The sequence below is a fragment of the Enhydra lutris genome, unplaced genomic scaffold (genome assembly GCF_002288905.1).
Source record: "Enhydra lutris kenyoni isolate GAN:26980312 unplaced genomic scaffold, ASM228890v2 scaffoldscaffold22, whole genome shotgun sequence".
NCBI classification, from domain to species: Eukaryota; Metazoa; Chordata; class Mammalia; order Carnivora; family Mustelidae; genus Enhydra; species Enhydra lutris.
In genome coordinates, this window is record NW_019154106.1 from 16,019,872 (window position 1) to 16,045,981 (window position 26,110).

The following is a 26,110-nucleotide window of genomic DNA, read 5'->3' on the forward strand; positions in this document are numbered from 1 at the left end:
GTGAAAAACAAGAAGAAACCTAAATAGCCAAAATTAGGGAAACATTTTAGTAAGCTAGGATAGATACATTAAATTGAATATTAAGTAGCCATTTAAAATCATATTTAGAGTGAAGATATAATATGGGAAAATGTTCATGCAACAATATACTAAGGTTTTGAAGCCAAAATACAAACTTGTATGTACAAATAATCTCTACACTAAATATATGAAATCCCTGCCCTTGTTAACTCCCAGGGACACAGAGAACAAAATGAGAGGAATTGATAACTGACTATGTAGCTAGAGGTATTATTATGACTCTTTTCTAATGGCATTGAGAAAATCCAGATCAGGTCTCATTGCGTGCTTTGGCAGCCTGCCCTAATTCTGCAACATAACATTTCCTAGAAGGGCCAGCTCCCATCTGAACATTCCCTCTTAGCAGGAAGAATTCATTCTGACTGTGTTCTAAAATATGAATGTAAGGAGCAAAGAATGTGTATTTCCTCTGTATGTTGTGGCCTCTGAGAAAGAGGAGTGAGGGGACAACTTTGTAAGAGTTTTCTGGAACAAACTATTTAAAAGGTGAGGTTTGAAGGATAGAAGCTGACTTTAAGATTAAACTCGGGGGGGCGCCTGGGTGGCTCAGTGGGTTAAAGCCTCTGCCTTCAGCTCGGGTCATGGTCCCAGGGTCCTGGGATCGAGCCCCGCATTGGCTCTCTGCTCAGCAGGGAGCCTGCTCCCCCCTCTCTCTGCCTGCCTCTCTGCCTACTTGTGATCTCTGTCTGTCAAATAAAATAAAATAAAAAAAAAAAAACAAGATTAAACTCGGGTCTGGGTCTCAGATTTGTCCATTATTGTTTGTGAGACCTTGAACACCTCAAACACCCATTTCTCTGAGCATCACTTTCCAGATCTACAAAACAGCTCTCACAATATTCATCTCATATGAAGTAGTTTGAGGAATAAGGGAAAGAATTAGTGGAAAGTGCCTATACGGTGTCTGGTCCACAACAGATTCTCAGTAAGTCATGACTAATCGTGGAAGACAGACCAGGAGGTGTCCCATGGGCTCCCACCTTGTGTGGGTACGGGTGGGACATCTGACTTGCTCATAACCAATGGAATGTAGCAAATGAGACGAGAGGTACAATTATACACATAAGGCTCCGTCCTGCTAGCACACCCCAGAGAGATTCCCTCTCCACTGCTGGCTCGGAAGAGGTAAGCAGCCATGTTGCAAGAGGGCATTTAGAGAGGTCATGCAGCAAGGAATTGTGGGAATTGTGGGCCACCTCCGGTAGCTAAGAGAGGCTGCTGGCTTAGAGCCAGCAAGAAAACAGAGACCTCAGTCATACAACCAAAAGGAAATGAGTTCTCCCAACAACCTGAATGATGCTGGAAATTAATTCTTCACTGCTGGAGCCTTTGCCCATTACAATGCCACCCAGCTGTCACCTTGATTACTGCCCGATGAGCAGTAGGACTGAGCAGAGGACCCAGCCCAGCCATGCCAAACTCCAGACCGTGTGCTGTTTTAAGCCTCTAGATTTGTGGTAATTAGTTACACAGCAATACAAAACTCATATACTCATATAGAGTAGATAACTAACCCTTGTCTTTTGCTCATTGCAATGGACCAGCTCACTTTCATCTCACCAATGTTAACTGAGCAGCCACTGTTCTGTTGGAGCTGAATCTTGGACAAAGGGACAGAACCTACTGAGCTGAAAGTCAGTAGAGGAGACTAAGGGAACAAATCACAATAAAGGGCAATAAGGGCTATGATCAAGAGAGTTGAACTTCACAGTAGGAACAGCTAGGTCCTGAGGGATCTGGCTGGATTTGGAATTAGGCAGAGAGGAGGAGGAAAGAAAGGTGTCCCAGACTGATAGACTGACACAGGCGAAAGCATGGGCATGAGGGGATGCACACAGTACCTCAGGAAAACCAAGTGGTTGACAAGGAATTTTCACCAGGTAAAAGTACCCCCGGATAATAAATGAGGAAGGAATTCTAGATTTAGAATATCACCGTTTTGTAACCTTAAGCCCCTGATGAAATAATAGATCTAGGCAACGTCATCAATGTCTGCTAAAAGAGAAACAACCAGACATCAAGCCCTTTTATATTGTAGCAAAAGTGTTAAAGTGTACAATTCAGGGGCATTTAGTGCATTCACAATGTTGTGCAACCATCACCACTATCTAGACCCAGAACATCTTCATCTCCCCAAAATGAAACCCGATACCCATTCAGCAGTGGCTCCTCATTCCCCCTCCTCCAGCCCACGGCAACCATTAACCTGCTTTCTGTCCCTATGAATTTGCCTATTCTGCATATTTCACATAAAGAGGAAAATCATGCAATATGTGGCCTTTATGTCTGGCTTATTTAACTTAGCACATTTTCAAGATTCAATTAGGCTGTACCAGGCATCCATATTTGATTCCTTTTTATAGCTGGATAATATTCCATTATACAGATATGCCATGTTTTGCTTATTCATTTACTATTTGATGGACATTTGGGTTGTTTCCACCTTTCAGTTATTGTGACTAATGCTACAATGAACATTTACATGGAAATGTTTGTTTGAACATCGGTTTTCACCTCCTTTGACACTATACCTTGGAAGAAAATTTCAGGGTCAAATGATAATTCTACGTTGAACAAACATGCTAAACAATACAATAAGGTCGCCATCAAAATCTAATATGTGGAAACTACAAAAGATTCAGTTTCTTCAATAAATAAATTGCAAGATTAGAAAAAGAGGGTGGGGGGTGCCTGGGTGGCTTAGTGGTTTAACTCTGCCTTCAGCTTAGGTCATGATCTCAGGGTCCTGGGATCGAGCCCCGCATCGGGCTCTCTGTTCAACAGGGAGTCTGCTTCCTCTCCTTCTCTCTCTGTCTGCCCTCTGCCTACTTGTGATCTCTGTCAAATAAATAAATAAAAATCTTAAAAAAAAAAAAAAAAGAAAAAGAAAAAGAGGGTGGGAGCCTATGGGTTAAAAGAAATGTAAGCACATACCAGCAAACCTTGTTTGGATACCAGCTAGAGAAACCAGCTCTAACAATCCAAAGGAATTTGAACACCTACTGGTTATTTGATGATAGTAAGAAATATTGTGTTTTTTAGAGTCATAATGGTATTGTGATTATCTTTTTTTAAGGATCCTTAGTTCATACATATACCTATTTAAATATTTACAGATGGAATTATATGATGTTGGAAGTTTGCTTCTAACTAATCCATAAGGAAGAGTATTGGGGGCATGAATGGAACAGTATTGGTCATTCATTGATAATTGTTGAAGTTGCGTCATAGTATACAGTCGGGTCATTATACTATCCTCTCTGCTTTTATGTGTGTTTGACATTTCCTATAGTAAATTTTTTTCAGCATGGAGTGTTCAGGGAGCTGCAAGAAATTTTAAATATCCAAAGAATACAATGTTGGCATACAGCAGCGGGAGGGAAGAAAGGAACGGACATGAGATTAAAAAAGTTAGGATGAGACCAGAGTACACACCTAATATGCCACACCAAAGCACAGTAAGACAATTAGATTTTACCTCCAGAGTTTGGCATGTTACAAACTATACTGTGCGACAGAATCACCCAGGAAGCGTCGTGAAACTGCAGATAGCAACCGTGAGTTACTTTAATCCCCTGGGGGTCCTGCCCCCTCCCATGCCATATGGATGTTCCTCTCCACTTGGATGGCCACACAGTTCATGAATAGCCACAGGAACTGGTATTCCCGTCAATAGTGATTTGTCCAAGGGGTGGACTGTGACGTCAGCAGAGCCAATGAATGTCTTTCCCTAGGATTGATGTCTGAACAACAGGAAAAAGAACCGCCCTTTTCAATGGCATTGAGAAGCTGGAATTCTATAAGCCTGGAAACACTAGCCGCCATTTCCACAGGCACACAGAAGAAGACAGTCTGTAGTAGGAGCAAATGAACATCAAATATATTTTAAAGAAGAAGAGTCCATAAAGAGAAAAGAGAACATTTGTTATATGGACCAGTGCTGTCCAACAGAAACAGAATGTGAACCACAAACGCAAGCTGCATAGGCAAGTTTAAATTTCTGTCATCTCTAGCGTCTGCATTAAGAGGAAACAGATGAAATGGATTTCCATGCTATATTTTATTTAATCCAATATTTTGGGTTGTTTTGTTTTGTTTTGTTTTTGTTCTGTTTTGTTTTTTTCAGCATAGGAAATACAGTCAGTAATATTGTAACAACGTTGCGTGGTGACAGATGGCAACCAGGCCCAAGGTGGCGAGCACTGAGCAACATACATGATCATCACAGTGTCGTTCAAGTTTTCTCTTTATTATGCTGTCTTTGAAAGTCAGTATATATCTCGCACTTTCATCACATTTCTGTTTGGGCTAGTCACACTGAAAGTGGCCAGGAGCACAAGTAGCTCAAGGCTGCTTTACTGAGAGCACAACCCTAAGGCCATGTCCACTGAAGCCACTTGTTGTTCTAATTGTGTCTTCTTAGATTCTGTATTGGTCTATTCAGCACCCGACCTAACAGCTGAAGTGGTTCACAATCTCCCTTGAGATCCAGCGTCCATACTCTGAAATCACGTCCTTCAGCTAACTCGCATACCAAGACATTATGTCCCCTGCCCTCAGTCAACCCCAGGGCCAGGTATCAGACAACTAGGAGCAGTTGTTATGCCCCAAAGGCCACCTGGTTTATTCAAAATAGCCAGTCCTAAACTGTCTTGCCTTTCTTGCAGAAATCCCAGTCACGGCTGCAGTCTATGCCCCCCCACCATCCCACCCTCTTCTCTCTTCTGTCACATGGTGCTTCCCTATATGGCCCTGGGTGGCATGGCAAACCCCTCCTCTCCGGAAATTAACTAATTAATTAATTAACATTAGTCTTTCAATGGTATTGACCTCTCCATGTCATCATTCAGTCACCTCCATAATTAAGAGCCCGCAGATAACAGCTAAGATCGTTTTACCCCCTGAACTTCCCAGTCAGAAGACATAATGGACTCTGTTTTTTAACCCCTTGAGAGGGGTTCCTGTCACTTACAACCTGAAGAATTCAGGCTACATATTCAGATTCCCAGGTTCCATTCCAAACTCTAGAATGTACATCTGAATACAACGATTCTTTATAGCCAACCATGCGTAGACCTCAGCCTGGAGCTTGGGAACCCTCACGGTGGGCCAAGAGGCCATGGCAAGTGCTTAAGCAGATGGAATGAAATGATCTGATTTGCCTTTCAGAACAATCACTTCTGGCAGTTGGCTTGGAAGATGGCCCAGGAGGGCGAGATGAGAGCAAGGCCATTCGAAGGCCTGATGGGGCCACAAAGATTGGTGGTGCAGATTCCCCTAGCTCATGTGCCATTCCCAGGCCACTGGGTGTAAAAGGAAAAGGAAGGGATGTGGGCATTTGCTGACGCCGAGAGCTAGGTCTGCTCCCTTTGTGCTGCTTGCCCAGGAGGGCGTATTTTTGGGAAGGGGTGTGTTCTGAGAGTAGGGAGGAAGTCGCCACCCCATTGGAAAGAATCTGCCACCCTGCCTTCCAGCTGAAATATCAGATAGAGTCTGTTCTTCTCCATGGGCAGCAGGGATGGAATGGCCAACATTTTTTTTTTCTTTTCTTTTTTTTGAGAGAAAGATTATATGAAAGAACATGATGTCTTAGGGCTCACAACGGGAAAAAAGATAAGGGAAAAGTGGCAAGTTAGAAAGTCCATTGTGTATGTTATCTCTGTTATTTTAGATTAAGAAAAAGTAAATATGGCACAAAGCGTTTACCGTTTATGCCAGCCTGCTCCACAACTGTTGCTTTCATCCTTTTTCCTTGCTTTTACATTTGGCAGAGGTTTTCCCTGGGAATTTTCTGGTGCTCAATATCACACTGTCTTGCTAAGGAAGAGATCAGGAGGCCCACTGAGTCAAGCAAGGGAGCGGTGCAAAAAAAGAGAAAAAAAACTCCCTAAACTCAGAGACATTTGGAAACATTTGGCATGCAGGTGCTTAAAAACACACTCTTGGGGCGCCTGGGTGGCTCGGTGAAGCGTCTGCCTTTGGCTCAGGTCATGATCCCAGGGTCCCGGAATGGAGCCCCACATTGGGCTCCCTGCTCAGCAGGGAGTCTGCTTCTCCCTCTTCTCCTGCTTGTGTTCTCTCTCTCTCTCTTTCTCTGTCTCTCCGTCAAGTAAATAAATAAAATCTTAAAAAGAAAACCCGCATTCTTTTCCAGTGCGTGTATAAAAAGCAGGGTTGGTGTTGCAACACTGGGGTTCCAAAGGGAAAGATAAGGGAAGGGTTGGGCATCTCCGGGGAGGGCAGCAAGCTGGCCCCTGAGAAGCCTCACTACTCTGGTGAATATAGTCCAGGCCACAACTGTCCACAGCCGAGCCTGTCAGAATCCAGGTCTTGTCAGCACCCCAGGGCCTTAGCTCTTAAAAGCAGACACGCATTAGCTAAGCTTATAAGACTAATGGCTGAAGCTAGAATGCCAATTTATTAAACTCACTGAGAAGTCTCAGTGAGTCTTGAACAGTAGACTCACTGAGCTGGGGGCTCAGACACTCAGTATATCCAAACTCCAATACGTAACCATAATAACAAAAGTAAAACTAAAAGCTAACTTTTACCAAGCTCCTCCTATGTGCTAGTCACTGTGCTAATGCTTTATGTGAATTTTTTTACTTTACCTGAAATGAGTACTTCTATTATCCTCAAATTACAGATGAAAAAATTGAGGCTCAAGGAAGTTATACTTAATTAGCTTAAGGTATATGTCTACTCCCTATCTGGCCCTTGAACTGGAACTGAACAAGGGAGAGTTTGTGAGTACAAGCATGATCACTTTGGGGTATATAGACAGAGCACATTACACCTCCCCACCCCAAGCCCTAGGTGAGCCCTCCTCACCCAGAAGATAGGTGGTTCCAGAAGCCTGAAGAGGAGGCATGGCACACACTTGGCCGTCCTTACATGAGACCCTTCAGCTTTGGCCACAGGAATGCTCCTTCAACTAGTCTCGTGGACAGAGTATCTGGATAAATGGAAGCCAGAGCTGAAGAGGAAGAAGCAGACTAAAGGCTGGTTTAAGGGAGTGGAAGACATGCTTCTCGGAGGGTTCACAGAAGGTACCAGAAGCCACTGTCGTGGCTGCAGCTAACAATGAGAAGGAATCGCCACGGAGACACACATGCCCATGTCAGCAGAACCAAGGCATCCTCTTCCTAAAGACAGACCCGCAGGGGACACCAAATTGCAACCCATTTGAGTGTCACTTCCTCAGGACACTTCCTCTAACACCCTCCTCCCCTTTTTCAGGTGCCATCTGGCCGTAACAGACACAGCATCCTCCACTTCTGATTTTAGCTCTTATCAAACTGGAGTTGAAGAAATTTCTTGACTATCTTTCTCCTCTGATGGACTGTCAGCCCCATGAAGACAGGAACCCCATCTGTTGGCACTTCTGCTCTAACCCTGGCATCTCATATGATCACAGAGCATAGCAAACATTCAAAAAGAGTATTTCTCTGCTCCTGAGTATGGACAAGCATCTGGAGTCATCTTACCACCTATTCACTCTCCTGCCTGCTCTGCTCTGGTGACCCCCTCCGTCATTCTGCTCCGCCACCTCCACGTGCCAAATCCAATAGATACCCTAGTCTTGGTTTTACCTATCTTGAAGCAGCTCTTCACACACATGACCACTGTCTCTGGTTTCAAATGCTTTGCTCAGGGTGTCTGGGTGGCTCAGTCGTTAAGCGTCTGCCTTTGGCTCAGGTTGTGATCCCAGGGTCCTGGGATCAAGCCCCACATGGGGCTCCCTGCTCAGCGGGAAGCCTGCTTCTCCCTCTCCCTCCCCCTGCTTGTGTTCTCTCTCCCGCTGTGTCTCCATCAAATAAATAAATAAAGTCTTCAATAATAAATAAATTAATTAATTAAAGTGCTCTCCTCCGAGGGCACCTGGTGGCTCAGAGCATGCTACTCTTGATCTCAGCGTTGTAAATTCAAGCCTCACATTGGGTGTAGAGATTACTTATGATTAAAAAATCCTGGGGCACCTGGGTGGCTCAGTCATTATGCATCTGCCTGTGGTTCAGGTCATGATCCCAGAGGGAAGCCTGCTTCTCCCTCTCCCACTCCCCCTGCTTGGGTTCTGTCTCTCGCTGTGTCTCTGTCAAATAAATAAATAAAATCTTTAAAAAAAAAGTCTTCAGGAAGGAAGAAAGGGAAGAAGGAAAGAAAGAGAGAAAGGGAAAATGTTTTCCCTTAAATGCAATGGGATGCCACTTCACACCCATTAGGACGGCTATTAATTACAAACAAAAAAAAATTTTTTAAGATTTATTTATCTGAGAGAGAGAGAGAGAGAGAGGGAACACAAGCAGGGGGAGTGGGAGAGGGAGAAGCCAGCTCCCCACCGAGCAGAGTGCCCAATGCAGGGGCTCCATCCCGAGACCCCGAGATCACGACCTGAGCGGAAGGTAAAAACAAAAATTGTTTTTAACAGAAAATAAGTTTGGTAAGGATGTGGAGCTATCAGAACCCTTGTGCACTGGGGCAACTGCCATAGAAAATAGTATGACAGCGTCTTAAGAAATGAATCAGAGGATTACCATAGACCCCAGTAATTCCACTTCTGGGTAGATACCGCCTAAAAAATTCAAAATTTGAATGTCTCAAAGAGCATTCAAAACATCATTATTCACAATAATCAAAAGGTGGGAGCAACCCAAATTACCCATCAACAGGGGAATGGATAAACAAATGTATAGACAATGGGGTATTTTTAAAATTTTTTTTAAATATAAAAATTTTAAAATTTTAAGAATATAAAAATATTTTTAAAAACCTTTAAAAAAAAGAAGGAAATTCAGATAAATACTAGATGAACCTTTTATACATCACACCAAATGAAATAAGCTAGTCACAAAAGGGCAAATACTGTATGAGTTCACTCATATGAGATACCTAGAGTAGCAAAAGTCATAGAGACCAAAAACCAGAGTGGTGGTTGTGAGGGATGGCAGGGAAGAGAGGATGGGGCATTGTTTAATGGGTCTCAGTTTGGGAAGATGGAAAAGTTCTGGAGATAGATGGCGTGATGGATGCAAAACAAAGTGAATGTACTTAATGCCACTGGAACTGTATACTTTAAAATGTTAAAATAGGGGCGCCTGGGTGGCTCAGTGGGTTGGGCCTCTGCCTTCAGCTCAGGTCATGATCTCGGGGTCCTGGGATTGAGCCCCACATTGGGCTCTCTGCTCAGCAAGGAGCCTGCTTCTCCCTCTCTCTGCCTGCCTCTCTGCCTACTTGTGATCTCTCTCTTTCTCTCTCTCTGTGTCAAGTAAATAAATAAAATCTTTAAAAAATAATAATAATTTAAAATGGTTAAAATAGTAAATTCTATTATATATATGCATATATGTATTTTTTTAATAAGCTTTAATAAGCTTTACACCCAATGTGGGCTTGAACTCATAACCCCAAGATCAGGGGTCCACTACCTGAGCCAGCCAGGCACCCCAGTTACACATTTTTACCACAGTAAAAAATGCTTTCTCTCTCACCTTCTATTGTGTTTCATGCTCCGGGTTCTCCTTTCCTACTTCTCTGGCCATTTCTCAGTGTCCTAGTTAATTCCTTCTCTACTTGGATGAGAAACACCATAGCCTTTCCTTCCTTCAACAAATATATGAGTGTCTACTCTGCACTAGGAATAAACAATGAACAAAAGTCACAGTTTCTCCTTACAGAGCATATATTCTTAAAAGATAGGAGATAATCTATTAACAAGGAAATAAGCAACTATGTAGTATGTTAGATGGTCCTAAGAGATACAGAAAAAATAATAAACCAGGTTAAGGGAGATTGGAAGAGCGAAGGATGGGGGTTGCTATTTTTTACAGAATGGTCTGAAAAGGTTACATTTGAGCAATGAAATGAAGCAAGGAATGTTGGTATACTAAGCAGACTGCAAGGGTAAAGGCCCCGAGGCAGAACAGTTTAACGTGCTTGAAGGATAGCAGAAGCCAGGATAAGGGAAACAGAACGAGAAGAAAGAGAGCATGTACTCCAGGAGGCAATGGGGCAGGGGATGTAGGTCATACAAAGCCTGGGAGACCATTTTTAGTCTAAGTGAGATGAGAAGCAAATAGAGTGTTTGTTAGAACCTAAGACATGACCTGTCTTAGGCTCTAACAGGACCACTCTGGCTGCTGTGTTCAGAATAGACTGGAGGAGGGAAGGCTGGAAGAAGGAGCTACCGGAACAATCTAGGGGAGAGAAGAAGATGGCTTGGACCGTACAGGCAGTGGTAAACACAATAAAAAGTGGAAAAACAAGTATGCTCCTGGAGGAAGGATTTGCTGACAAACTGGACATGGGATTGTGAGAAAAAGAGGAGGGATCAACTAACTCAAATTTGGGGGCTTGAGCAACTAGAGGATGAAAATGTCATTTACAGAATTAGAGAAGACCAGGAGGGTGAAAGTCAAGGTTGGGCTTTGAACATTTGGTGTGAGAAACCTATCAGACACCCAAGTGGAAATGTCGAGTAGGCAGCTAGACATGTGGACCTGAGTTCAGCACAGACACAGAACTTCGAGGTCCAGCCCTGGGCCCCCCATCCTCTTCCTCCTCTATGTGACGTCACCCATTTCTTCAGCTTTCAATACCCCCTATAGGCTTCATGGGCTCTATGCTGGTATTTAAATGTCAGACAGTACCATGTGACATCGTCTCCCTTCCCTGAAAGTCCCTGTGTGTGAGGTCATTGGCGGTCTCACTGCCTCCACCGTGAGCTTTAGTGAACTTGGCAATCACTAACAGACGTGTGCCATCGTGGAAACAGAAATCACATTTTTTGAGGGTTCCTGACTGTCCAGGACTTTTTTCAAAAGGTCTCTGTTGAATGTTCAGAACAAAAATAGGTGTGAACCGTATGCACTTTGGAAAGGAATGAGCTGGCCACTGTAAGGCTAAGATCGGTATTGTTCACAGAATGAAATTCCTGTTCACTGATGTTGTTTTGGGTTGGGCTGACCTTATGAACTGGATTTCTTTTCAGATGGGTGTATTTTTCCTTATTGCAAATTTCCTTCAATTCATCAGCAGAAATTCTAGCCACTTTGCTGGGAGCTTGTGACCCTGGGTTGGAAGGCTTATGTACTCGCCTTTTGACAAATGTTTGTTTATTTATTTATTTTGGAGTTTCTGCTTGGCACTTCCCACCTTCCCTCTGGTGACCTTTTCTGTCACTACTGTTTGGTTTCATCCCCAATGAATCACTTCCTTTGGGTCACTTGAGTCTTTCTCCTGTCTCTTGTCAACGACGAAGTTGAAAAAGGCCTTCCTGGGTTCCTGCTTTACCATCCATTCAGCGATTCCCAGGTTTCATGACGGGTGCAATTCACACATCCATTGCTATATTTATCCATACCATGGGAATTGCCATGGTGCTCCAAAGGGCATTGCATTTTCTACCACAACCCACACAGCACTGTGTGTAGTTTGTGGCGGGCCCAGGTCCTCTCCATGGAGCTGAGCGTGGCCTGACAGAACACATTTTCTCTGGACTTTCCTACCCACCAATGTTTGCGTTACTTATTTATCTATAACCTATCTTCTTGCAGGAAGAACAGAAGGCTACTTACAAAAATGCAAACCCTGGACCAAAATAAAACAAATATGAGATGAGAAACACAGAGCCAAGGGAAATAGGATGCAAGTCATGACGTCCTTGTTAGAGATGGGACGAGAGTTGGCTCAAAGTCTCCTGATAAGCAACACAAGAGAGAAACATGAGCGACAAAGTGCACAGAGCCCCTGAAGGAGAAACACACCAGCACACCTGTGCTGTCTCCCATGGGTCCTCCCAAAGGACTTTAGAAAACAGGGTCCTGGGGCACCTGGGTGGCTCAGTGGGTTAAGCCTCTGCCTTTGGCTCAGGTCATGATCTCAGGGTCCCGGGATTGAGCCCCGCATCGGGCTCTCTGCTCAGCAGGGAGCCTGCTTCCCCCTCTCTCTCACCTGCCTCCCTGCCTACTTGTGATCTCTCTCTCTCTCTCTCTCTCTCTCTCTGTCAAATAAATAAATAAATAAACAAAAGCTTGAAAAAAGAAGAAAACAGTGTCCTAATAACGTCTTCCTCAAAGCACAGCGAAGGATTTCACAGGCCTTCCTTATAATACCAAAGCACCAGTTAGCAGAAGTATTTCTCCCTGAGGCTACCAAAACATGATGCCCTCTTCCAACACTACCAGAGGGTGAAGGATGGGTGGAATGACCTCCAGAGAAACGCAGGGAGGGCCACAGGAAAGAGAAATGAGAAAAGTGTCTGGTGACAGCCCTGTAACTTTTGGGGCGCTATAAAAATGCCAAACACCCCTTCAGAACTAAGGATTTGATCAACTCTGTTATTAGAGCCATAATGACCACAGAACCTGGTTGTTTTAGTAAACTCAGTGATCTGAATGCCATGGCCGTCCCCCGCCCCGAACCAACCTTTTTGTCCCCGCCCCCCCTCCCGGCCCCTAGAAGAATAGGCTAGGAGGAGGCAGTCTTGATAGAAGCTGAGGAACACCCCCAAGAAGGGACGTGAGAGAGGGCCTCACTTAAATAGGGCCCAATAAACTTCCGTGGGTTCCTTTGGCCCCACGCTCTCTTTATTGTTTTTTAGCTCTTAATGAAATTCAGGTGAGTCAGTGGGCGGTGCTGACGTTGCCTAGCAAGGAAAGTCATGTTAGACATGAGGCTTGGTTTGTTCCCTGTGCAAGTTTGCATGGTATCTTTTCCACTATAACCTGATTTAGCTTCTTCCTATCTGGGTCTGTCAGTCTAAATCTCATGATGTAACTCAAGATGGACAAACTGTTTCCATCTAGAGAAAAAAAAAATTTAGATCCCTAAAACTCAGCTCTTATGGCCATTATTTAATGTTGCTAATGTGAGGTTATAAAGTGTTCTCATTCTTAAGCCTAAAGAAATCAGGAGGTAATCGGCACATGAATTTTCTAACTGTCCTGGGGTGCATACAAGGGGAAGCCGAACGAGTCTAAGAACACAAGGCCTGGGGGCGCCTGGGTGGCTCAGTGGGTTAAGCCGCTGCCTTCGGCTCGGGTCGTGATCTCGGAGTCCTGGAATCGAGTCCCGCATCGGGCTCTCTGCTCAGCGGGGAGCCTGCTTCCCTCTCTCTCTCTCTCTCTGCCTGCCTCTCCGTCTACTTGTGATCTCTCTCTGTCAAATAAATAAATAAAAATCTTTAAAAAAAAAAAAAAAAGAACACAAGGCCTGTATGGGTCTCTGCATTGAGAAAGAATGGAGGAGAGGACGGGGGGTAAAGACGGGAATGAAAACTCAGAAATACTGACAAATATTAATCATCAAAAATTGAAAGTCCCTCAAAAGGAAGGGTAATAATAGCTCTCTCTAAACCACCATTCAGTCTGCACAGAATATCATCACCAAGAGGAATCCTGCACTTACGGCAGGGGGTGGGGTGGGGGGGTGGGAGGGGTTCGGGGAGGAGAGAGGGAAAGCATTTTTTTTTCTAACTTCTTTTGCAGACTAATGACTACCTTAATCTCCAGTATAGTAACTCAGTATCATCTAGAGTTGAGATAAATGCTTCTGTATAGGCCAAGATAGGCTATAAACTTAATTTTAAAACAACAACAACAACAACAACAAATAAAGAGAGTTTCAAAAGTATGTGTTACCGAACTTAGAAATTGAAAAAAAAAGTTAAGACTTTCAAAAATATATGTCACTAAAAATAACACTGACCCTTGATATTTGTCTGAAGAACCCTCTGGAGAGAAAAGGATTTCATCCATTGGAGATAAATGGGGCCAACTCATCCATGATCTTTGGTTTAATTAGCTAAACTCTTCCAGATGGAGAACACTCAAAGCAAAGGAATATTTCTGAGCCCCCTGGAATTGTTAATAAGCTAACAATATGTTACATGCAAAAGAAAATATGTGTCTTTTATCTTCGTCTTTTAAAGGGCATATGAGGAAGTACTTGGTAGCATTATGATTTTCAGTTTGATTATTGAAAAAGAAATGCCTGAATTTCATTCAATATTGAACAAACAGACTTTGAGTATTTATTTTACTCCTCTGCTAAGCACGGGGTTGAAAGGGGGTAGATAAGACAAGACCCTGGCCCTTCTGGAATCCACAGTTTAACTAAAGGATACATTCCAGTGCCTGGTGCATAGTGAAAGCTGGATAACTATTTGTCAAATAAATAAGTGAATGATGTAGACACTTGTAAAAGGGATTGCATGAACAGGTTACCGTGGTCAGAGGCGAGCGTGGGGGCCCTCAAAGCTATCAGAGAAGGCTTCACAAAGAAAGTTGTCTGCAAGGAGCACAAAGGACTTTCAGACACAGAAAACAGCATGCTTAACAGCATGGAGAGAAGAAAGAATAACCTGTGTTTAGGCAACAGCTAGTAATTTGGTGTGGCTGGAGTATAATGTGTGTGTACCGTGTGCCTGGAAGGTAGTGAGACCACAAAAACGGGTTGGGGCTCCTTTAAAGAGGACCCTAAAAGCCCGAGGTTACATTTGATCCCTTAGTATGTTATTAGCATTTTCAAAAGATAGCATGAGACACAGTATAGATAGAGTATGTATGGAAGGGGAGAAGGAAGTAAGAGATGCCACAGGCTAAGTGCCTCGTTTGTGACTGGCACTAGGATGGATCCTATACTTATTTACATTAAATCTCATTTAATCCTTGGAATAAGGATTATTCTGAGTGAGTACAGAATACCGTCCTCATTTTCTGAGAGGGAAACTCAGACAGGTGAAGCAACTTTGTGCAGATCTCGCAGCTCATGGAAGATGGAACTAGAATTTGAAATCAAGGTTCTAAAAATCTCTAAAAATACTATCGGACCCCTACAAATTAGTATTGGGGAAAATATACGGTGGAAGTTTGGAGAGAGAGAATGAGCATTAAGAAAGACACACACGCAGGACACAGGGAAAGAGAAGCATGACTATACAAAAGGATATTTACAGTAAGGGAGATACAACACAGGAAGTGGGAAGATAATCATAGAAAAACCACAACATGTGTTTTTAAAATGCAAAGCCCCAGGGAGGAGAAAGCGAACGATACAATAATGCCATTCACTCTGGCATCCTGTGCGTTTGGTTTTGCTCTTTACTCCTTTTTTTTTTTTTTTTTTTTTTTACCTTTAAACAATTTGTTATGAGAGTAACAAAGATACAGCTCATGATCTTGCAACTCTAATGCCCTAAATCAGAAACAGATGGTGCCTGGTGTACCCTGTTTCCTAGAAACTGCAGAATTTTGAGGACAACACCCTCTATGCACCGCATCGCTGATTTCAGTTCCTTCACAGATACTAATAGATGGCTAAATAATGCGGTTGCTGGGCATTGTATTGAAACATCTGTTTTTCTTGCTTGAGAACCTTCTTGAAGGTCAAAACTTCTCTCCATTTGTATTGTGCTTTTTCCCCCCTCTGATTTAGAAAGTAATTCTTACCGTTACTGAATGAGGAAGAAAATGAAAATCCCCTGTAATCCTTCTACCTCACAATAACCACCAACCACTTTAACATGTTTACAACCTTCTAGTTCCTTTTCTACACACCTACACAGGCATACACACATACACACACAAGAACACACAAACTTTATACAAAATAGGATGTATACAAATTGTCTTTTGATCTGTTTCATTCACTGAATAGAACATTGATGTTTTTTTCCATGCCACCAAATACCTATGATGACCACTAGCAGTCCATCATATTTTTTTAAAGGTTTTTTTATTTATTTTAGAGAGAAAGAGAGCACAAGCATGAGGAGCAGAGGGAGAAGGAGAGAGAAACTCAAGCTGACTCCATGCTCAGCACAGAGCCCAACACGGGGCTCAATCTCACGACCCTGAGATTTAACCTGAGCCGAAACCGAGAGCAGGACACTTAACCAACTGCCAACCAGGTGCCCCCTCCATCAAATTATATAAGTTAACTTATTTAACCAATCTCCTTTTCATCTAACAAATTCTATTCACTGAACACCCACTATGAGTCAGAACTGTGCTTGGCACTGGGTGCACAGTTATGAATGTAGGTAACAGGCAAAATTCCTGTCCTCGTGGAGTGTACAGTCTCATTACTGACATGTATCTTATTTGAGAACTTTTGTTACTGGAAAGTAGCACAGTGAAATCTGGCAAACACTACCTCTGCTGTGTGATTAAGCTTAACATCGTTGGTGAAAGGTCATGTAGATAGCTTGTCCCCTGATATGTGACAGGACTGGTACCTTACAGCTGTGGTTTTCCTGCCAACCAATAACCCAGTTTAATCATGATTTTTTTTTTTTAAATATCAAGAGACAGTCTTCAAAATACATGACCCGTGTTCCTCAGAACTGTCAAAGGCCTCAAAAATAAGGAAACTCTGGGGCATGTGACTTAATCTCAGGGTTGTAAGTTCAAGCCCCATGTTGGGTGTAGAGATTACCTAAAAATAAAATCTTAAAAAAAAAAAAGAAAGAAAATCCAGCAAATTCTCACAGTCTTGAGGAAACTGGGGAGATAACAATTAAATGTAATGGGCGCTCTGGATAGAATCCTGGGACAGAAAAAGAACAGTACATTAGAAGTAGGGAAATAGAAATACATAATGGATGGGGCGCCTGGGTGGCTCAGTGGGTTAAGCCTCTGCCTTCGGCTCAGGTCGTGATCTCAGGGTCCTGGGATCGAGCCCCACATCGGGCTCTCTGCACGGCGGGGAGCCTGCTTCCCCCTCTCTCTCTGCCTGCTTCTCTGCCTACTTGTGATCTCTCTCTCTCTCTCTCTGTTGAATAAATCAATAAAATCTTAAAAAAAAATTAAAAAAAAAAGAAATACATAATGGATTTTAGTTAATAATATATATCAATACTGGTTCATTTGTTGTGATGAAATATCAATTACTAGCATCAGTTGTTAAACAACGAAGGAAATGAGAAGGACAGATGGGTACAGAAGAACTTGGTACCATCTTTGCAACTTCCCTGTATATCTAAAACTATCCTAAAATTAAGTTTATTAAACACAAACACTATGACAGTCATCCTTGCAAATCTGAAGCACGTCTCTGGTTGCTTCTTTGTATAAAGCCCAAGAGTAAAATTGTTGAACCAAAGTAAATACAAATTCTTATTTACTAGAGATTATTTTTAAAGTGTTATATATAGATGTTTTTCTGGCTTTTTACAGATGGGTTTGCCTTATGCCTTTATCTCTGCATTTTCCTAGTTGCTGACTCCTGAAACTGGAAAGAAACCTAAGAGACCCCAAATCCTAACTACTTTGTATTACAGATGAGGAAACTGTTAAGCCCAGAGAAATGAAGTGACTTGCCCAGGCAAGTAGGACCCATGTCCCTCTGGACTGTAATTGGGGCCAGGCTGTCCCCGAGTGGGTACAAAAGGAATAAAATTTTTTTTAAATATTTTATTTATTTATTTGACAGAGAGAGGGATCACAAGTAGGCAGAGAGATGGGCGTGATGGGGGGGGAGCAGGCTCCCTGCTGAACAGAGAGCCTGATGCAAGGCTCGATCCCAGGACCCTGAGATCATGACCTGAGCCAAAGGCAGAGGCTTAACCCACTGAGCCACCCAGGCGCCCCAAAAGAAATAAAATTTTCTGACGCATGGTGGAATTAGTGATCCACAGCCAGATCTGCCTCTGTTTTCTGTATGTAAATTTTTTTTGTCTTAGACATGGTTGCTGGGAATGAAAAGGATTTTTAAAGTTTCAGAATGGATTTTTAAGAAAGGGTTTTTAAGTTTAAAGAATAGATTTAGACACAACTACTAGAATTGCTTGACTAAATCCCCGGGCAAATTATTCTTCCTTTCTGAACTTTTGCTTCCCAATCAGAAAAATCAGAATTCCAATGCCTACTACTTCTTAGCCTTCTGAGAGGGACCTGGTAGGAATTAAGGAGTTAGCGCAGATATATCTGCAGAAGCCTTCGAGAGAAATGTCATTTAAGGAAAAGGCTTTTGAACGAGAACAAAGGGCACCGTTTCTGTTAAGTGGTCTGTCATATCCCAAGAAAGTTCATTTCCTTGCCTGTATGGTCGGTCTCTGGACAAGGAAAATCCCAGACTTGGCATTGGTAAGGAAGAAGAGGGCGATAGGAAGGAAGGGAGAGAATTGTTAGACTTCTTGGCTGGAAATCAGAAACAAATAGTTCCCGAGCCCGGCATTGTCAGGGGCCAGCGTCAGGACCAGCCCAAGAGGCAGACGAGGAACATTACCGGTCCTGGCTTGGCTCTGCACACCATTACTCAACAGAAAGTGGTGCGTAAGCGGGATCCTGGAGGATGCAAGAGGAATATAAACAATCGCTGGGTGGGGACCTGTGGTTGCCTATAGAAGCTTTGCCAGGCCCAAGATAGCAGGCATCCATTTTAACTTATTTAATTCCCAGACATTCTTGCAGGATTCGGGCAATGACACAGACGAGCTAGAAGAAACTGAAGTCTGGGATTTAGAAAAACACTGGCCTCTGACCTCAAACTGGAGCCTCTAATCAAAGTCCTAACCCTGGCTCAGGCCACTGAGCATCCTTGCTCTGCAACATGGACATGACTTATTTTATGTCCCTATAAACATCTGTCAGCACCTGCACTGAACTGAAACTTGGCAGGCAAAATGAGGAAGGGGTAATACTTCCAAAAATTCTTCCTATTTTTATGATTTGAACCTTTTTAGTCTTTGAAGCAAAAGAATGGGAGAAAGACATTGGCTAACTTTCAGGATCAGATGAAAGGAGAAGAGAATTAAACAGATGGCAAAATGCTCCCATTTTTATTTATTGCCATCAGTATTTTGCAGACGTGCAAAGACGTGGGCAGCTGGATTGGTAGCCCTTGTGATTGTGCAGAAGCAGAAGCAGCAGCAGCCCTGAGGTGTCAAGAAAGGACAGGATGGGGCGCCTGGGTGGCTCAGTCGGTTAAGCCTCTGCCTTCGGCTCAAGTCATGATCTCAGGTCCTGGGACCGAGCCCCACATCAGGCTCCCTGCCCAGCGGGGAGACTGTTTCTCCCTCTCCTTCTGCCTCCACCCCCAGCTCATGCTCTCTCTCTCGCTCACTCTCTCTTTCTCAAATAAATAAAATCTTTAAGAAAAAAAAAAAAGGAAAGAAAAGAAAGGACAGGATGACATGGGAGTGTCTGGGTGTGACCTCACAAAAGTCCAGAACTACATGAGAATCTCTACTTTATAAAATGCGGATTTCTAGCTTACTTGTATTGGGTACTTTCACATGAAGCAGTAGTTCTGGGCTCTAACACTCAAATAAAAACTCTACTGGGTCAGCTTCGATCTTGGTCTGTAAGGTCAATAGTAATCATATTTTACTGACGTGACTTAACTGCCCCCTGTTGGGGCTACCGATGAATCTGGTTCCTGTTGGTGCCTTCCATTCCACCACGGGAGCACCTTTCCCTTGAAGATGGTAAGCAGATTAGCAGATTATATACCACGTGCGGGCATCAGTCGACTGATAGCAGTTGTCTGAATTACTGCACTGAAATGATATTAAAGTAGGAAAGGGCTCCCACCACTGATTAGCAAGATGAGCAAGAGAGAGAAGAGAGGCAACATCTGTGGGTCAAGTGTCCATTCTTCTGGAAAGGGCTATTTATTTAACTTTTATATAGCACTTCAGTGTGGATCTATGTCAGATCACTTCCAACTATATCCCAGAGCTGGTTTCAGGACATGTAGCATTTGTATTTTTAGAAGCGAAAATTAGGCTGTATGGTTCAAGCAAGGATCTTCTTTTTCTGATTTTGTGAATTACATCATGTGCAAGCCCTCACAAAGATATAAAAGTAACATTTAGTTAAGGGGCGCCTGGGTGGTTCAGTCAGTTGAGTGTCTGGCTCTCGGTTTTGGCTCAGGCGATGATCTTGGGTTGGGAGATCGAACCCCACGTGGGGTGCCACTCTCAGCGGGGAGTCTGCTTGAGATTCTCTCCATCTCCCTCTGCACCCACTAAAATAAGTAAATCTTTAAAAAAAAAAACATTTAATTAAGCATGTAATGAATGAATCACAACCTATTGAAATTTGTGGGAAATATCAGATGAAAGGCAATGAAAACAATTCAGGGTGTATGGTCCCCAAGGATAAGTCCAAAGCACAGGAGGGTCAGGTCTGGCTGGGAACCCTGGGCTTTCAGGCGACATGAGAGGGCCCTGGTCTCTGAAGTCATGGTGGTTTCATAAGCAGGTAGAAAAGAATAATGAAAAAGGAAGTGAAAAGTCACTGACATACTTCACTTATTCCACAATTTTGCTTTTTAAATGTCTCTTGCAGGGCTCTACACTAGGCATTTCCTGGGGAGAGTTTCAGAATTCTAGACAGTATGTCGGGGCAATTACTAATTACTACAATGTCATCCTGGCTTCCCCCACGAACTTACCGACCTTACGGCGATGTCTTCTCCCTTTCAGCAAGGATCTCTATCCTGATGTTAAATGAACCTTTCAAAAAAATTACTTGCAAAGTTTTATTTGAACTGAAATAAAATTCTTATATCGACAGCAAGAATTTACCAAGTACTTTAAGTACTGAGTTGTAAGGAGAAATGTTAAAGTATACTTAAACTCTTTGGCAAGAAAGGAAAAGTTCTCTCCACTGTGACTCCAGCCTTTTCAACCATTCCTCACCCCAGTTCTCTCCATGCCTTTAAGACTTTTTGCCTAGAATGCTCTTTCTCCTCCTTGTACATTCTTTTATAATAATGATCACACTTTACTGTTATCTGTAGTTCTCCTTTGTTCCTCCATTAAACCTCAAAAGTAGAGAATGGGAAATGTGTATTCTGTCCACAGATACTTCATGAACACCTCATCAGTGCTGGGCACTGTGCCAGGCACTAGAGATACAACAGAAAACAAGGTGGACAAGATCCCTGACTGCAGAGAGCTCAAATCCAGAGGGGTCTTTCTAATCCCAGGGACTAGCTCTTGGCAGGTGTGCAAGACTGAAAGAATAGGGTTGCCTGGCTGGCTCAATGAGTAGAGTGTGTGACTTTTGATCTTGGGGTCATGAGTTCAAGCCCCATGTTGGATGTAGAGCTTAATTTAAAAAAAAAAAGTCTGAAGGAATAAATGAAGCTCTTGCCAGAAATTCAGAAATTAGTTGCCACTTTGGTTAATACCACAGCATGTAAGCAAAAGGCAGAAATAGAAAATATGAAGTCATTTGCATTGTGGTTGAATCCCAAGTCATTTCTACCATCGCTAATAGCAATTATTGAAAGTAATAGCCCAAACAGTAGGAAACCACACTCCTAGAATCCAAAAGAAAGTAGATTATGTTTTTAAAAAAAAATAAAAGTGTTTGGGCTCCTGGGTGGCTCAGTTGGTTAAGCAACTGCCTTCAGCTCAGGTCATGATCCTGAGTCCCGGGATCGAGCCCCACATCGGGCTATCTGCTCAGCAGGGAGTCTGCTTCTCCCACTGATCTCTCTCTCTCTCTCTCTCTCTCATTCTCCCGCTCTCGCTCTCTCTCTCTCTCAAATAAATAAAATCTAAAAACAAAACAAAACAAAGTGTTCAATATGGAATACTAACTGATGAAAGAAATTCTTACCTCAAAACTAAGATCCCTATAAATGTAAGGTATCACTACTGACTTATTCTGACGCTCTCTGAACTGACTGTATCTAGAACAAGGCAATGAAGGTCAGAGAAGGCTTTATAGGCAGGAAATGCTGTGCGCTAATAGATATTTATAACATATGGGAAAAATGACAAGAAAGCAGCATTTCTGAAAGCTTTTTCCCATAAAACAATGGTCCAATGCGTTGTTCCTTGAAAAGAATATAAAGCATCTGGAAAACATCATGCATAAGCCCTTCGTGAAGCTTCACAAAGCACACAATCCTATTAGTGTCCCTGAAAAGTTCTGCAGAAGATAAATATGCTTAACTTTACTAATTGTCATTTCCCATACTTAGTTAAACCACCAAATTCTCCTTTCAAGGAATAGCTATTAAGTTAGGTCAGGAAAATCTGCCCTAAAGCTCCATTTCAATATTGTTCACTTATACTTATTCATTAGTGGTGATCTAGCAAACCAAGACATTCTCAGAATATAGGGTCAAGTCATAAAAGTATTTTTCTTACAGAAGTATCTGTAAGTAAAACTTGCTGTCCAAATTTTAGACATTCTGCATTTTGCTTCTAAACAAAGTCACTACTTAACCACTAGATGGCACTATGATTCCATTTATATTGCAACCACACCGTGCCCAGCATTCCAATGGTTCAAAGAGTATTTGAGTTTTCTAAGGATGTCTGTGTGTGTTTATTCATTCACTTAGTAATTCCTTCAAACATTTTTAGGTACTTTAAGTTTCAAGAACTCTGATGGATGTTGAAGATAAGAAAAAGTATGAGACAGCTCACTGCAAAAACTGTAATTACTGGATTTGTAGGAAACTGTAAGACGCCTCATCAACTTAACAACCTTTTTGGAAGGAAGGAAGGAGACTATATAAAATATGCACATTGACTGCAGGACATTTTTTGTACAGGAAAAAAAGATTTAACTATCAACAAAGAAGTGAAAAAATAGTGCAAAGGGAAAGTATAGTGATAGACAAGCAGCTAAGAAACTATCACAGTCTGAACTAAGTGTCCCAAAGGCTATGGGTTGTGCAACTCAAGCCAATTTCGACTCAGGAAGGACATACCTGTCCTCAGTCCTGGGGAGCTTCTGGAAGGGGCACATTTCTGAGCCTGGAAATCCGGGAGATGAAGGTCAAGATCCAGCCTGTCTCCGGCTTTTGGGCCACAGACGGGGAGCTGAGTGCCAGAACACAACTTGAAGATGAGTAAGTACAATATCCTCTTCTTAGAAATGGAGGCAGGGAGACAGGTGGCTTGCCGAGTGACAAGAGGTCTCTGAGGCAGAGCTAGAATTTGAACCCAAGTTTTCTAAAGCCCAGCTGATGTTCTTTCCAATATTTCATCACTAATTTTGGAATTTAGAGTAGGTCCTCTGCTTAACCTTTTTCCCTTTCCAGATTCTTTTTCTTGCTGGTTCCCAGCTGGCTGCCCATCCTTGGACAAGATGTTACGTGTATGTGTCTCATGTTGGATTCCCTGAGAAAACAGACTTGGAGGCAGACTTGAATGCAGGAGGTTTACTAGAAAGTGCTCTTAGGAACGGGCCTTGAAGGGACTAAGGGAGGCAGGACTGGGCAGAAAGAGAAATTGAGGCCTCGGCTGATCTCACACAGCACTTTGGAGCTGAGATGGTCCTTCAGAGTGGTCCTACATCAAGGTAAGGGGCAGGACCTTTAGACTTTCCACATTGACCACTCACTGGACGCAGGAGGCATAATCAAAGACAAGGCAGCTCTCTTTGGCTAAGAGCAAAAATCAATGGACTAAAATTGAGGTGTTGACAGGGTTCGATTCCTTTCGGAAAGCTGTAGGGGAAAATCTGTTTCTTTGCCTTTCCCAACTTCTAGAGGCTGCACACATCCCTTGTTCCTGGCCTCCTTGGTCCATCCCCAATGCCAGCAATATCACACATGTCTGACCTTTCTTCTGTCCTCGCATCTCTTTCTGGGAAAATGCGCTCTTCTTCTCCATTTTTTAAGGTTTTATTTACTTATTTGACAGAGAGAAAGATCACAAGTAGGCAGAGAGGCAGGTGGGTGGCGGGGGAGCAGGCTCCCTGCTGAGCAGAGAGCCCAATGGGGGGCTCAATCCCACGACCCTGAGATCATAACCCAAGCGAAAGGCAGAGGCTTAACTCACTGAGCCATCCAGGTGCCCCATCTTCTTTTCTTTTCTTTTTTTTTAAGATTTTATTTATTTATTTGACAGAGAGAGACACAGCGAGAGAGGGAACACAACCAAGGGGAGTGGGAGAGGGAGAAGCAGGCTTCCTGCTGAGCAGGGAGCCCAGTGTGGGGCTGGATCCCAGGACCCTGGGACCATGACCTGAGCCAAAGGCAGACACTTGACAACTGAGGCACCCCAATGCTCTTTTCTTTTAAGGACTATGGGATTAGATGGGGCCCATCTGGGTGATCCAGGCTACATTCTCCACCTCTAGGTCCTTAACATTACTCACACATACAAAGTCTCTTTTGCCATATAAGGTACCACATTACAGGTGCCAGGGATTAGGATGCAGGGATTAGGATGTAGACACTTGGCGGGGGAGGGGGGACCACTATTCTGCCTACCACGATCTGTAGTAAACATTTTTGCAAGAATACTTTATATGTTCATAGCTGCATTATTCATAATAGCCAAAAAGTAAAACAACTCAAATGTCTAGCAACTGATGAATGGATAAATAAAATACATATATTCACACAATGGAGTATTGTTTGGCCATAAAAATTAATGAAATACTGATTTGTACTATACCATAGATGAGCCTTGAAAACATTATGCTAAGTTAAAACCAAATGACCACATATGTATGATTTCATTTATATGAGATGTCTAGAATAGGTGATTCTACAGAAACATAAAACTGAGGGGCACCTGGGTGGCTCAGTTGGTTAGGCGTCCAACTCTTGATTTCAGCTCAGATCCTGATCTCAGGTCATGAATTCAAGCCCTGTGTTGGGGCTTGAAAAATAAAGAAACAAAAAGGGTGTGGGGGGGGGAACCTGGGTGACTCTGTCTGTTGAGCATCCAACCCTTGATTTAGGCTCAGGTCATGATCTCAGGGTAGTGAGATCGAGCCCCATGTTGGGCTTTGCATTCAGCAAGGACTCTACTTGAGATTCTCTCCCTTTGCCCCTTCTCCCTCTCTCCCTCTCAAATAAATAAATTAATTAAATATATTTTTTTATAGACCATAAAATTGATTAGTAGTTTCCAGGGGCCGAGGAGGAGGGAAACGGGCAGTGATGTTAATGAGTATTAGATTTCTTTTGGGGATGATATGAATACTTCAAAATTAGATTGTCATGATGGTTATCTAGCTATATAAATATACAAAAATAATTGAACTGTAGACTTTAGAAGGGCGAATTTTATGGCATGTTTGTTTAAAAATCTTTTACAGATTATGCCATATCCTTCACTTTGTATCACCCAGGAGACACTTCAAATCTGGTTGTCCTTATCAGTGAGTAATGCTAACACTGAACTCTGGGTTAAGATGGTAACAACTGATAGGAACTATATTTTTAACCAGTGCTTCAGAAAAGTTATCTCACTTACAGGAATAATACTACCATTCAAGGATGTTATAAAAATGAAATTAGAATATGATATATTTAGTAAATCATAAATATAGTGGGTAGAAAAATGCCCCTTCCCCCACCCCACACATGCAGGAAAGATGTCCATATACTAATCTTGGAACCTGTGACTAAATTACCTCACATGGCAAAAGTAATTTTGGAGATGTGATTAAGTTCAGGAATTTAGAGATGGGGGAGTTTATTCTAGATTATCCAGGTGGGCCCAACCTAATCACAGCAGAGAACTTTTCCCTGAGGTCAGAGAGAGATGTGACATTACTGGCTTTGAAGATGAAAGAAGGGGACACAAGTCAAGGAATGTGTTGGCCTCAGGAAGATGGAAAAGATAAGGAAAAGGACTCTCCTTTACAGTCTCCAGTCTGCTGATCCCTCAATCTTCGCCCAATAAAACCTATGTTGGGCTTCTAACCTATGTAACTGTTTAAGCCACTAACTGTAGTAATTTAGTATAGCACCAATGGAAAACTCATACAGAAAAACACACAGAACTCTACAAGCATGACATATACAAGTGAAATAGTCCAAATATAGTAATACCCACATTTCCCCAGACCGTGGGTAAAAGCACAGTTACATTTAAAACATGAATATGTTCCACTGACTTCTCCCCCACCTACTCCTGCCAGCAGACCATCAGTCCCTGATAAACAGTCCCTAAAGCATTTCTGGGAGTGCCCAGGGAGTGTCTATGTTCATGAAGTACTCTGTTAATGAAATAATCCATTTCCAGGTAGTTTCCAATTAATATAGGTAAATCCACTGAGTTACTCTTAGGAATTGCTTTGCTGGCCAGGCTCCAGTCTCC